This window comes from Mauremys reevesii, linkage group 10 (genome assembly GCF_016161935.1).
Source record: "Mauremys reevesii isolate NIE-2019 linkage group 10, ASM1616193v1, whole genome shotgun sequence".
NCBI lineage: Eukaryota > Metazoa > Chordata > Testudines > Geoemydidae > Mauremys > Mauremys reevesii.
The window spans coordinates 11,921,438-11,935,314 of NC_052632.1; the positions used below are offsets into that span (position 1 = coordinate 11,921,438).

Consider the following 13,877-nt stretch of genomic DNA (forward strand, 5'->3'; position numbering starts at 1 on the left):
GAGGAGAGGGAGCCCAGGTGTGCATGGCCCTTTGGATGAATGCACCAAGGCTGAATTTACACGGGATTAAAGTGCTTCCCTACTGCCCCTTCTGTGCTGCCCTCCAAATTTGTAATAGAGTCTTGTTGCATCCTTTTATCAATTAGATCATCACTTCTTTGGGGTAGCTAGCACCAGGTGTTTCAATCCTGAGAGCCTCTGAGCACTATTGCAATACACATAATAAATAAAAGGAAAAAGGGCCCTTTGTGACACAGTTAATTCTGTGACTCAAATTAATACAGGAAGAAGGACCCCTGGTGAATTTCCTCCGCCTGCCTGCTTGGATTAGACTCCTCCCATTCTTTGCCTCTTTCCCACAGAAGTCCCTGTTTCTTTACCGTATAGTGCTCATTTTAGCAACAAAGTGAAATTGAAAGAATCTGGTCAATTCCTAAAACGTCCCCTCTGCCCCCTTGAAAAGAGAGCCAAGCTGGGTATAGCTTGCAGACAGGACTAGCTGGAAACAGATTTAGCCACCTCATGCATGATCTTAATCCCTGGGATTTTTACGTGTTTTTTCTTCCTGCAATCTCAATGCTCAGATATTTATCAAGCATTCAGATCAGAACTTTAACCACAGAACATTTTGCAACAACAAAACACTAAGTTCATACAGGAATGACTGTGCAGCCCACATGACTTCTGTGAAATAAATATAAATAATAACTATATGGGAAGGCCTAGTGGACATTTAAAAAAAAGTAAATTTCTCACTCTTTTAGGTAGCTGCAGATCACAAATCACCAGAGTATCTAGTTGCCAAATGGCAGTAGAATGAAACTGGTTGAAGACTACAAAGTAAGTTCTATTTTCATTCTTATTGGCCAAAGTTTTCAAATTTAGGAATCTAAAGGTAGGCGTCTAAATCCATATTTAGACCTGTAAATGAAATTGGCCTGGTTTTCATATGTGCTGAATAATCACAATTTATGCTGAAATAAACAGGAACGTTGGGGTGCTTGGCACCTTGAAAACCAGGTTATTGATTTAGGTGCCTATATGTGGATTTAGGTGCCTAACTTTAGTCAACCAAGTCTGAAAATTTTGCCTGTAGGTTTTGATTGTACTCCAATGGCTTTTTTTAAGTTATTGCTTCCTTCCTCACTCTTCTGTCCTTTTCTCTCCTCTGGCCGCTTCCTTCTTTCTACCTACTTTTCCTCCTCTTTGTTCCTCTCAGCTTTGTTAGGGCTCTGTTCCAATCTCGTTTAAGTCAATGGAAGCAGGACGAGGCCCTTAACTGTGAGTAGGTCTTTGCAGAAGACACTTTTAATTCCTCGCTATTATGGCTTTACACAGCAATCAGGGAGGGCTGCATTCAGGAACAGACTGAATGAGGAGGCCTGTGAGCTGTACAGAATATTTCCAAGTGGAGCTGAGCACACTCCTGGACCTCACTGCCTGCTGGCCACTAGTACTGGATCAGAACATTCATTTTGCCCATCCCTAAGGCCAGGGAGAATATTGGCGCAGATGTATTTCCTCTTTTGGAGGAATCTGTTGGCTGGACTGCCCCTGTAGCAAGCCATGTAGGCAAAGCTGTCGCGGTATACTGTGGCTTCCAGGAAGACTTACATCTTGCCCTCCCACCTAGAGGTAAACACAGAGGTCCCTCCCTATTGGAGGGATAGGGCCACTGTTGGAAAATAGGCTAAACTGGAGGTCTTCATGCTCCTCCCTCCCCCCAAAAAAGTGCTTCTGAGTTCTTACATGTAACTCTGACATGAGCTGCGGGCACTCAGGTCTGCAGGCACCTTCTGAAAAAGACCATAGATTCCTAGACCTGTGTTTCCCAAACTTGGGATGCCGCTTGTGTAGGGAAAGCCCCTGGTGGGCCGGGCTGGTTTGTTTACCTGCCAGGTCTGCAGGTCCAGCCGATCGCGGCTCCCACTGGCCGTGGTTCACTGCTCCAGGCCAATGGGAGCTGCTGGAAGCGACACAGGCCGAGGGACGTAAATGGCAGGTAAACAAACCGGCCTGGCCCGCCAGGGGCTTTCCCTACACAACTGGCGTCCCAAGTTTGGGAAACACTGTCCTAGAGGAACAGCATATTTAAGGAGCTATCCTCTCCCCAACTCTCTGACTGGAGAGGGCCCTGCTTGCAGCAAAACCTTCACAGGGAGATAAGATCTGGGATGCCCACAGGATAAAGTAAAGTGGTCCACAGTAAGGGCCATGAAGCTTCTCCATAACCCAGCTTTCTCTGCAGCCCTACAGGATTGGGGAAAGTGAGTCAAGGTGAGTCAGGGATATAGCAGATTAATCCACTGCTGTGCAGAGCCACTAGTTATTGAGTGGAGGGCGCAGTAGCAACACTAGGGGTGATGCAGTCTGGAGGTTACAGCAGGGCAGGGTGAAAGAGCAAAGGAAATTTAAACAGTAGGTGGTTTGAAAAAGAACCAGAATCCTTCCACTGTGAACTCAGCTCCCAGATGTTGGGTATCAAAGGACCATTAGGAGATTGAAGACAGATTATTTTTGGTTCCTCTCTCTTAACCTTCTAAGACTATTCTGTTTTTATATTTGCAAGTTGTTAAGTTTTTAAACAGGAACATCACTGTAGGGAGAGAGCAGCCCCGATTAATACATCCTGTGCTCTACAGGACAGGAGCCCTGATTCCTGAGGACATACAGAGGCTGATCTACAGCATAGAGACTCTGCTTCACTGGATGATGAGTGGGAGCTCTGTATATCAGGAAATGTAGCCAGCAGACCCTATGTGAACATCCTAAGGTCCACTGGACAGCATGGACTTCCCCGGACTTCCATGGATCCTCTTCAGTGGACCTTACGTCTATTTTTTAAAAATAAGGAAATTACCACCCACCAAAAAAAAAATAACCCTTCATTTAGGCAAGGAAGCTAAGATTGCAGGCACATAGCAGCAGTTGGAATGCATATTACTGTTAAAAACATTGGCATTATAAAAACAAACCTAAGAAGCCCAGGAAATTCAGAGCTAAGGTTGTACTTTTCAGGCAAGGCACTAACTGAACCTACCACATTCTTAGCTGCCCAAACAAGAGAAGCAAAATCTTTCCCGGGCAGACCTGAATATCAGCATTCCATTACACAGAACAAGGCCTCAGGAGGTGCCTGCAAGCTGAGTGGTTGTTATGCTCTAGCTCTAGTAGAAATGGAACTGTGATAAACCTACTTCACAATGCGACTATCCTTCATGACCATCTAACCTTGGCTTTGTTTATTGGTAACAAATTGTTTAAAGAGCTCATCTGTTTAATTATGAACATATAATAAGAAGAGGAATGGCACTTTTAACCATTGTTATTTGGGGACCAGATTCTGCCACCCTTGGTTGCTCACTGGCATTTTTTAAAGCTTGATGCAAACACACAATAGCGAACGCATTTTAAAATCCTGCTGTAGACAGGACATATTGTACTTTTAACATGTGTTATATCTAATTGAGTTGAACCAGACACAATATAAGGTGAATAAGGTGCAAATTTCTAACATTCAGGGTAATGAACAATTTACCAAGGGAGATGATGGATTCTCCAAAACTTGAAATCTTTAAATCAAGGCAGGATTATCTTTCTAAAAAATACACTACAACACAAACAGAAGTTATGAGCCCATGAATTACTGGGTGAGATTCTCTGGGCTGTGTTATGCAGGAGGTCAGATTAGATTATCATAATGTTCCCTTCTGGCCTTAAAATATACCAATGTATGAACTCTAGAGTGGATCCTAGGGTTTACATTGACCATCAGATACATGATGAAACTACAACCTGTCCTGGTTATACTAGGATCATATGCTAGTTAATACATTTTAAACATACACCTGTTTTTTCCCTAGTGTGAACAAAAACTAAGGGCATGCCGCTGTAGTGCTGTAATGTAGGTTCTTCCTACATCAATGGAAGGGGTTTTTCCATGGATATAGATAATCAATGTAGATGGTGGTAGCTAGGTTGACAGAAGAATTCTTCCATTGACCTAGCTGCATCTACACAGGGGGTGAGGTCTGCTTAATTAGGGTGCAATGGGGTGTGAATGGGGTCACCCAATGGGGTGGTTCCCTGTTGCTCCACAGTTATCACCAAGGGTCCAATTAAAGACGGTAGTGGTTGGCTGCACAGGGAGATACCCTCACTGCATGGCAGATGCAACCTAGGGTGTTAATTGAGGAGTATAACACACGGGTAATGATGGAAGTGTCAGGCTTCTGAGGAGGAAAAAAAGCACATTCCAGAGATGGAATGCAGGTCTGTGAGAGTCAGGAAATGGCTGTTTCCACAGTGCTGTGTGCTATATCATGAGCCTAGCAACAGGGAACAGAGAAAACATGTGGGTATGATTCTCCATTACCCTACCAGTGTCAATTTTACACCATTTTACTTTGCAAATGTCTACACAAGGTGCACAGAAACAGAGAATCTGGCTCCTTGGTTCCAAATATTATCTCAAGTAACCTGTTTATGAAGTTACAGAACTCCAAATATAATCCCTGTTTATTAAATGGGTCCAGTAGGACTGGAGGAAATCCAGGAGATTTTGTTTGACATGATTTGTTGATGGTTCAAGCGCCCAGCTTGCAGGAGGAAGCATTATATCATTATAATGGCAAGCGGACGATAGAATATCGATATACTCAACTATTTCTTTGTTTTAAGATGTGAAACATTGTCCCAGCTGATAGGCTTTTATTAATATTATGGAGTAATTCCTGATGCTTTGTTACACTTTGGCTGCTTGGGAAACTTCAGTGGGGCATCATTTGTCCTCTGCCTTCAGCATGAAAACAGAATTCAAATCCCTTCTTGGAAACAAAGGTGCTTCCCAGGAGCCTGGCATGCTGCCTGCATACCAAGAGCCGTAGCCAGGCAACAGCAAAAAGATCAGTGCTTGAGCCTCACCCATGATGCATCTGCCTTACAAACAATTCCTGCCACGTAGGCAAGACTGCAGGATAATGGAAAATCACTGCAGGGTTTTTCTTAAAGGGCAAGTGTTCCTTTTCGAGGAGGCTACTTCTCCACAGCCTGCTTTCTAGCACTATGAATGCAAAGGTTGTTTTCCTATCAGAAAATCTGCAGTGCATCATTAGTACGATATACGTCAAAGAGAGGGAGGCGTTATTCATAGGATTTTTCCAATAACTTTGTTAGTAAAAATATTAGGCATCGAGCTAACCTGTGGCGGGTAGCTGAACTTCCAAAAGCAAGAGGTGAACAAATGAGAGGCTGCCTTTATAAATCTGCTTTCGACGCTGACTCCAACATGGCTCCGCTTCAAGTGACGCAGTTAAAATTAATCGGGAACTGAAGCCAAAAAAAAAAAAAATCTCTCTAGCTCTTGGCAGGCTCAGCATTCAAATGGCTGCTGGATAAATCTCTGAGCGTTCTGTCTGTAGCAAGAAAGGATACCTAAAAGAAACAACAGGGCAGCTTTACCAGGCATGAGAAGTGATGTACTGGACAACAGCTGTTTTTAAAAAATTTGCCCCAGTTTGATTAGCTCCGTTTTCTAGCATAGGGGGAATTATTTCTCAAGATTGTCTTGTGTCTGTCTGTCTGTCTTCAACTGTATGTCTAATCACACACACATAGTTCTGATGGGAAGTTGCTACAAAATCTAATTTTATTACAGAATTAAACCACCATCCAGACTGGTCTCTTGCTTTTTGTAATTCAAAAATCAGGTTTTATAGTTTGGCAGACCTTCTCATTTGGAAGGAACCTCTTTACCATGCAGGGTTTAATAGAAGCTACCCCCACAGAGTAACCAGAAGGTGGATAAAAAGACTGCGTCGGTTTTACACAAACAGTGCTCTTTGTGCACCTCAGAATCAGTTCCTGCATCAATTACACATTGCAAAAATAATTTGTGTGTGATTTCTATTCTTTCACTTCTTTGATGCTGAGCTCCTTGGATTTAGCCTTAGTATGTTCTGATCTACTATCCTTGGCGATCTTATCCTGAAGCCCTATTGAGACAAACCTTTTCCACCCATCCCTTGTGTGCTTGGAAATAACATCAGAGATTAACATTGATGCCTTTACCAGGATGCGTTCTCTTGTTCTGTGCAGATGTTGCTCATGCTGTGTGGCAATCCGGGCGGCTAGCTAACATTCTTTAGTAGGAAGCCATGCTTTGTGGCCTTGAATGTCAAGTCTCTTGCAGTTCTGGGAGTCCTTGGCCAGACCATGCTATGCTGGCAGCTCCTCAGAGAAATGATCTTTGTTCTTACGCCATTCCCTGACATGCTTTTCGTCCAACATCACTTTTCAATGCGTCTGCCTCTGCCTGTTCCTTTTGTTTGTCTTACCATCGATATAAATTCTAAACCAAAAGCTATGCACTTTGTTATGCCTGGAAAGGAAAATAAAGGCCTTCCCGGTGAGATGGGGGTTTGTATTATAGAAGTCACCCTTTCTCTCTAAATTGCTCTCTTTCCTCTCTTTCTTTTTTAAATAGAAGCCACTTTTGTTTTGAAGCTGCCCTCAATGTAAAATGCACAGGGGAAAGTAATTGCATTTAATAGAAACTGGCCTCTTTTTGTAGTTGCCTTCAATATTAAAGTCCTCAGGAGAAACATAATTAGAAGCTGCGAATTCTAAACAAAGACATACGGTAACAGCGGTTGCTGCCTGGTTGCTATCTAGGGATCTTTTGGAACTGCTTGGAAAGTGAAACTCGATAGATAAGCCACCTCATGCGAAATGTAAAGGGCTCTGGTTTCTAACAACTCTTCTGAAAGCTCTAAAAAGGAATTATGCCCTCTTACAGTACAGAAGTCCCACTACAAAGATTCCTCTAAAAGAACCTACTAGTGTGCCCACCAGCTGGTAGCAGATCATTCCGATCAATTGATTCTGATCTTCACAGTTTAACAGTTTTGCAGTCAGGGGTGGCTCCAGGCACCAGCGCTCCAAGCGCGTGCTTGGGGCGGCAAGCCACTGGGGGCGCTCTGCCGGTCGCCGCGAGGGCGGCAGGCAGGCTGCCTTCGGTGGCATGCCTGTGGAAGGTCCACTGGTCCCGCGGCTTCGGCAGACCTCCCGCAGGCAAGCCGCCCAAGGCAGCCTGCCTGCCATGCTTGGGGCGGCAAAATGTCTAGAGCCGCCCCTGTTTGCAGTTATGCAGTAATGTTTAATGGTGGAACAGGCTGGTGTCTGAGTGGGAAGTTCTTCTTCGAGTGCTTGGTCATATCCATTCCAGTTAGGTGTGCGCACGCCGCGTGCATGTTCTGGAATGGATATGAGTAACACATCTCGAAGAACAACAGTTACAACGGTGAGTAACTGTCTTTTCCCAGGCTTGGCCCAGTCGCTGTGTTCCAGGAGTAATCATCCCTTTCTCAGTCAGAAGAGCGGGCTCATACTTGTCCTGTATGTAGCTGTAGGTGGGATTTTCTGTCGGCGTTCCAGGGCCATGAGAAGGGAGGCAGAAGGCAAAAGGCACAGAGTTTAATAAATACACAGACACAGTGGAATTGAACGGAAAGGCATCTCAGCTTTATTAGGGTTCCTTGTTTACTAACACAGTCCAGTTTTCCAAACATCAGGTATTATTTTCACAGGAACGTGGATAACTTTGAGAGCCCCAGCCTTAGCTACCGACTGTCCTCTCTCTGAGCCCGGTCATAGAAGCTGCCCTAGCTAGATCTAACATGTCCTCTCTCTCGCTGGTCATTATTACCCAGGGAGCAGGAGGAGCTAAATGTAAATTCCTTCTATGAAGCCAGGCTCACAGGGTGGAGAAAGGTAATTCCGTTTTGTGAAGGATTTTGACATTTGAAATTTGGTTTCACTCTGAGTTGGAATGAGAACAAAACATTTCCTCTGCGGAAGGGAATGGAATGCCTGGCTAGCAGGTTTTGAAAGCTGCCTGGAAGGCAAAGTCCCATCAGACCCCTGCCTCGCTTGCTGGGCATTTGTGCAAGCCAATTGGGATCTCAGGGTTTGAATAAATCCCAAAGCTCTAAATGACGCATAAAAAACTGCTGAATTCTGACCATTTTTACCCCAAGCCTTAAAGGAGCCCACGTTCTCTCAAAAGCTGGCTTAGGTTTCTGTATCTTTAAAATGAGGATGACAATATTGTTGGGATCAGAGGTGTGTGTAGCTTAATAAGTGTTTGAAGTAGCATTAGGTCTACAGATGAGAGATTTTATGTATAGTTAAAATGCCAAGGTATTGTGACTAGAGCAGAAGCATTCCATGCAATAAGAGATTTTTCTGGGATCTGGGCACCTTGTGTCTGACTCTAGATTTTGACCCAAATTCACTGTGTGGAACTGCAGTAGATTTGCCTCTTGGATTGTAAATCATGTGGCTCCTATCATGACGTGTTGAAGTGTGGAACAAATGCACAAAAGGGAAATATAACTACTGTACCTCAAGCAATGCGGCCGTAAATTCTTTGAAGACCAAAGCATTATTGACAAAAACATCCAGCCTTTGTTTCCTGGCCCCGTGAACAGCATTTCCTCCCACACAGACTGAAATGGGCGTTTTCATGAAGAGCATAAAGGGATATCTCTCAGAGTGTGTCCCCACAGGCCAAATGCACCCCAGAAAATGGTCACATGTTAAATTCAGGGTTGGCACACGGCTCTGTCTGTTGAACAAGCACATGGGATAGGATAGGAGGACAGGGCATAAATGAGAACTGTCTTTAGACAAAGAGAATTGCTATATAAGCTGGGGCAGTTTCAACTTACTCCTCTTCTGTGTATCTCATGTACCAGGTGTTCAGTATTAATAAATCATGCCCAACCCTTTTAACCACATCCTGTGTAATGAATACCCGTTGCTTCCACAGTATTGCCCTGGCTAAGCAATACCTTGGGCCCTAGCCTGCAGTCGCACTGAAGTCTGTAAGAGTTCAAAGGGAGCAGGCTTGGACTCTGTGTGTTTATTTTTAGGTTAAGAGGTTATTTTTGAAGAGTCTGTGCATCAAGCCTGCCCAGAGATCAATTACACATAATCTGCCAAGTCTCCTAGGGCCGTGTCTGTCTTTAGCAGGCTTGCCATGCAGGTGAAGTTGTGTCAGCACTTCTATTAAAGCACCTTTCTCACCCCACCCCGCCCCCTGCACTTCTAGTGTTAGTATAAATGGGCTATAAAAATCCACTCCCGGCTGAAACATACAAGATCTGAGCCTGAGAACGCTCATTGGTTTAAGTAATCCTTGGTAAAATACATCTGGCTGGGTTTTTTTTATTATTATTCATTTTTAAAAAAGGGGGGGAGGAGATAACAGGCCAAATCCTGCAGTTAAAGATCAGCTACTGTACATTCAACTAAAATGACTTAAGGATTTGTTTTTTTTAAGTATCAATGGCGGTAGTATTGACCCGCACAGAACCACAGCTGCACAAGAATCACACACTAAAAAAAGTGCCCATGCGCGAGCCCAGCAAACTAACTGCCATCTGGGAGGTTGTAGTTCTAGACTGCGCCTTATTCCGTGCCTCCAGGACAGCAGGGTCTGGGAGCACTGTATCTCACTTCCTGAGGCTGCTTAGTTTCAGCTCTTACATTGATGACGCATTGTTGTTCTTACTCACCTCTCATCTCAACAGCCAACCTGTCCTCTGCTCTGTGGTGTCCGACTGCAGGCAGAGGCTGTAGCCTAGGGAGCATTTCCATGCCAACACTCATGCAGCAGTAGGGGAGGATTCCAACCTCGCACTTGGAAGTGCAACAGCTACCATTCTGTGCAATGCCCTCCGTCCCCAAGGGTAGCTAGAGGATATGGATAGGGCTTCAGCTGGGCAGCCCACATGAAGCCATCCCAGCCTGATTCATCCTTCCCTCTGCTGGCATTACAGCTCTTGTCAATAATGCATGGCGGGCACCACTCTATTTCCCCTCTCCCCAGCATAGCTCATACCACCAGGGGCAGGAATTTGTCCTGTTTCAGGAATAGCATGCGTCAGCTGCCCTGGATCATTTGGTTGATCAGGTAACTGCACTGCCATTAGTAGAATCTGGATTAAAATAAGTATTGTCTACCTTTGGCTGCTGTGATTGATAGGCAAGAGCCAGATTCACAGCTCTGAACACACTGGCTCCCTTGGGGAGTTTGGTTCCAGTGTCCCCTGAACACTGCAGGTCAGCACAGCACTCGAATGCATTTCCATTAAATGCACACATAGTTACAGTACTGAACTGTTTGGATTGTCCCATCAGTTTTGATAATCCACCTTCTGTTAAAGCTACTGTTCAAATAGAAAACAAAGAGACGTTCAGCGTGGGGACTTATCAGGCAGATACTTGGAGCCTGTCATCTGATTTGTACACATGTGAGGGTTGTGTAACTGCTTAGTCTGTGTGTGCAGATACAGGTTTTACACACGTACCATTCAGAGTCCCTCTGAAAATGGAGCACTAGGGGCTGTATTGTCCCCTCATTCAGTGTGAGGAATTTGTAATAATCTGGTTTATGTGTTATCGTACTGGTGCCACTTCCCTCTTCTGGATGGAACCAGAATTGCTCCAATCCATGTCATAAACCTTAATCTGCTACCAGCTAATGGAGAGTCTCCCTTTACTCAGTGATTGCATCCTGAACGGAAGGATCTGAGCTCTATCCTTATTGTCACTATGAAGCACTCTGTGCCTCCATGCAGCACAATGGCAACTGAAAGGAGACACAGATCTGTTCCAAACATCCATGGCTGTGCATGGAAATGTTGGCCCAAGACAGAATATGGCACTGACTCTTCAAGGCCAGGGAATGTGTAGGCCTTCATTTTCTTGTATTTTCATGAGACGGCAGCATTAACCTTAAACTCCTGGGTTTTAAGAGTCTGTATCATATCTTTCCCATTGTGTAAACACAGAGATATTCTGTTTGGGGGTGAAACCATTTCAGCAGGGTGCTGCAATCTGCTTCCCAAGGTCACTGCTGTCTGAGTTAAACAATTCCCTTCTCGTCACATAAATTCTTTGGTTCCGTAACACATCCTGATTGCAATGTGAAGAAATCATGAAAAGTGCTCAGCATTCCTTCTTAATCTGATTAATATCGTCAGACCAATATCCCTTCTACCCTGAGATGAAGTTATTGAAACATCTATCTGCCTAAGCTGTCCATTGCACCAGACACTGTAGTACCCAAGCACGTAATATACATAGGTAAAATATATAATGTAACAAAAACTGAAACACATACATGGAGCACACCCAGTGGAGTTACAAACCCACTTCACTGCATGGGGACTTAATCCCTGCTACTGAGTTAATGATATACCCCTTTGTCCCAAGGAAAAGTAATAAAAACAATTAAGAAATCACAGGAAGGGGCTGTTAGTCTGTCACACTTGCTCAGAGTGTTAAGGACCAGAAGAAAATTAAACTACTGTACTACTGATTCCTGAGGGGACAGAATGAAATGAGGCAGAAAATGTGAAAGAAAATAAACATGAACTCCCATGGATTCTAGTTTATAGATCATAGAGGAGAGGGGTGGAAAAGCCCTATTGTATCAGCCAGCAATAGCAGGCTGTAGTCCTTCCACCCAAGATATAAATCAGACATTAAACTGTCCTAATGCACTGCAGCTGTTAATAATATTGCATGCAATGCTGTAAAATTGACAACGATCTGTCCTAAATCATTCCTGTGCCATTTATCGCCCTCTCAGGTCTCCTCCTGTGGACCTTGCTCCTTTCTCAAAGAGCGTGAGCTGTGCTGGGAGAGGGCATGAACACATTTACACTTAAGAGGGGCAGGGGGGAAGCAGCCTCTCACTGTGCATCACTGGGATGGAGTCTACAGGCCAACACTTTAATGACCTTGACAATTTACATATCTGCCTGCTCCTTAACAAAGGCACCAGTTCTCCCTCCTCCCCTCACCCCCCTTTTGGAGACCATCTTTCTCTTTTCCTTTCCTGCCTTTTAGGTGACGCATATCAGGGCTTGTTACCGTGGAAACATCTACAGCACCCACTGCACTGCAGGAGGAAAAGTCCTGAAGGAAATGGGCTGCTGCCATCTAGTGTTATTCAGGCACCCACTTGCTTGTCTGTCCCTTGTGCCTTCCCACAAGCTCCTTCCACCACCGAACACACACACACATCCCCTCAAATCTCCCCCACATAGGGTGACCAGACAGCAAATGGGAAAAATCGGGACAGGAGTGGGGGGTAATAGGAGTCTATATAAGATAAAGACTCAAAAATTGGGACTGTCCCTATAAAATCAGGACATCTGGTCACCCTACCCCCTCACCCTATAAAAGTGAAGGTTTCCCTGCTGCATTCCCTTCACTAGGCTGAAGGATTAATATACATTCAGGTGAGTGGCATACATGTTGCCCTGTCTTACTGACACTCTCTGGCCTTGCACTGAGAGGTATTGTACTAGATAGTAAACTACACAGCTGCAGTAGAATTGTTTCTTCGGCTTGTTACACTCAGATCAGACTCTAGTATCTCTGCAAATTCTTAATTGTCAGTGGTCCAAATTCTGAAGCACTCAGGCTTTATTTGTGTAAAACTCCCAGATAAGTCAATGGTAATTGCGCTTGTAAGATTTGGCCCAACATATTTTGTTTAAACTGGTCATCCTTTTTTAGGTGATTTCAGGCTCTGATGGCCCTGGGGAGCCATTAAACATCCTGCAAACTTCTTAAAGTTGTATGGGGAATGGGCTCTCTCCTACAGATTTTCTATGGTGGATGAAATAGAGCAGTGTAGGGAAAGCCCCTGGCGGGCGGGGCCGGTTTGTTTATCTGCCGCGTCCGCAGGTCCAGCCGATATAAGTGCCACTGATAGATAGCTAGATCTGTGTATAATTACCCAGATACCCCCAGGATACTGGGGCTGATATCCCTTAAAAAAAGTGCCAGGGGATCTCAGACTGCAAATGGTCAGGATCTTAGCTTTAGAGTTCATCCAAAAGGCAGCACTCCCAATAGGCCTACTACAGCATCTGCCTCATGATCCCCGTGGGCTGATCACATGCTGGGGTGAACCCATGCTGTTGCATTATTATAGTCATTTTACAGATGGGTAAATTGGGGCAGAGGTGACTTGTCCCTAGTATCACTCAGCAAGTCAGGAGCAGAGCCGGAAATGAAACTCAGGAGTCCTGGTTCCTCATCCTGCGATATGACCACTGGCTCTCTCCTGATGCTCATGCCCACTTTGCCATCTCTTCTCCTAGCACTCCAGCTCTGATTTGTTTCCTTTAGTCCAGTGGTTCTCAAACTTTTGTACTGGTGACTCCTTTCACATAGCAAGCCTCTGAGTGCGACCCCCCCTTATAAATTAAAAACACTTTAAAATATATTTAACACCATTATAAATGCAGGAGGCAAAGCGGGGTTTGAAGTGGAGGCTGACAGCTCGTGACGCCCCATGTAATAACCTTCCCCCAGTTTGAGAACCCCTGCTTTAGTCCCTCATGAAGTTGTATGTTGGCTTCTGGGTTTGATATTTACAGTCCTCTCAGGACATGTCACTTTTCAGGTGGCCAAAACAGATTCCTTCCAGGAAGCTGTGATGGCAGCAGCTCTGAAAGTGTGAAAAGGCTGCTTGTTCAGACCCTTCTTAAAAATTGGTATTAGTCATTTTTTAAGAAGTGTTTTTAAAAGAAAAGGACAGTCATATCAGCCCTCACCCGTGTGCAAATTATAAAATGCCACTCCCTGGTTTGTTATGTGTCCGCTGATGAGGTGCCAAACCTTCTCAATATAGTCACTTCCCACAGCTGCCTGCCAGGGCCCTTGCTAGCTGTTCTCACCCTGCAATGCTTTCCTTCCGCTTGAACTGTCACAATCATCTGGTCTCTTTTATTTTCTTTCCCTTTTTAGCCACAGTCCACTTTCCTTGATGGTTTCTCCATGTTGATCGGACA

General features: G+C 44.6%; 1 long non-coding RNA gene across 1 annotated transcript in view; it reads right to left on the reverse strand.

The window, feature by feature from the left end:
• LOC120373412 overlaps positions 1 to 5,219 on the reverse strand; it is a 40,486-nt gene extending 35,267 nt beyond the window's left edge. The window contains exon 1 of the long non-coding RNA XR_005585535.1: positions 5,201 to 5,219. This is a non-coding gene — a long non-coding RNA (uncharacterized LOC120373412). The remainder of the gene's footprint in view (positions 1 to 5,200) is intronic.
• Positions 5,220 to 13,877: the final 8,658 nt, after the last annotated feature.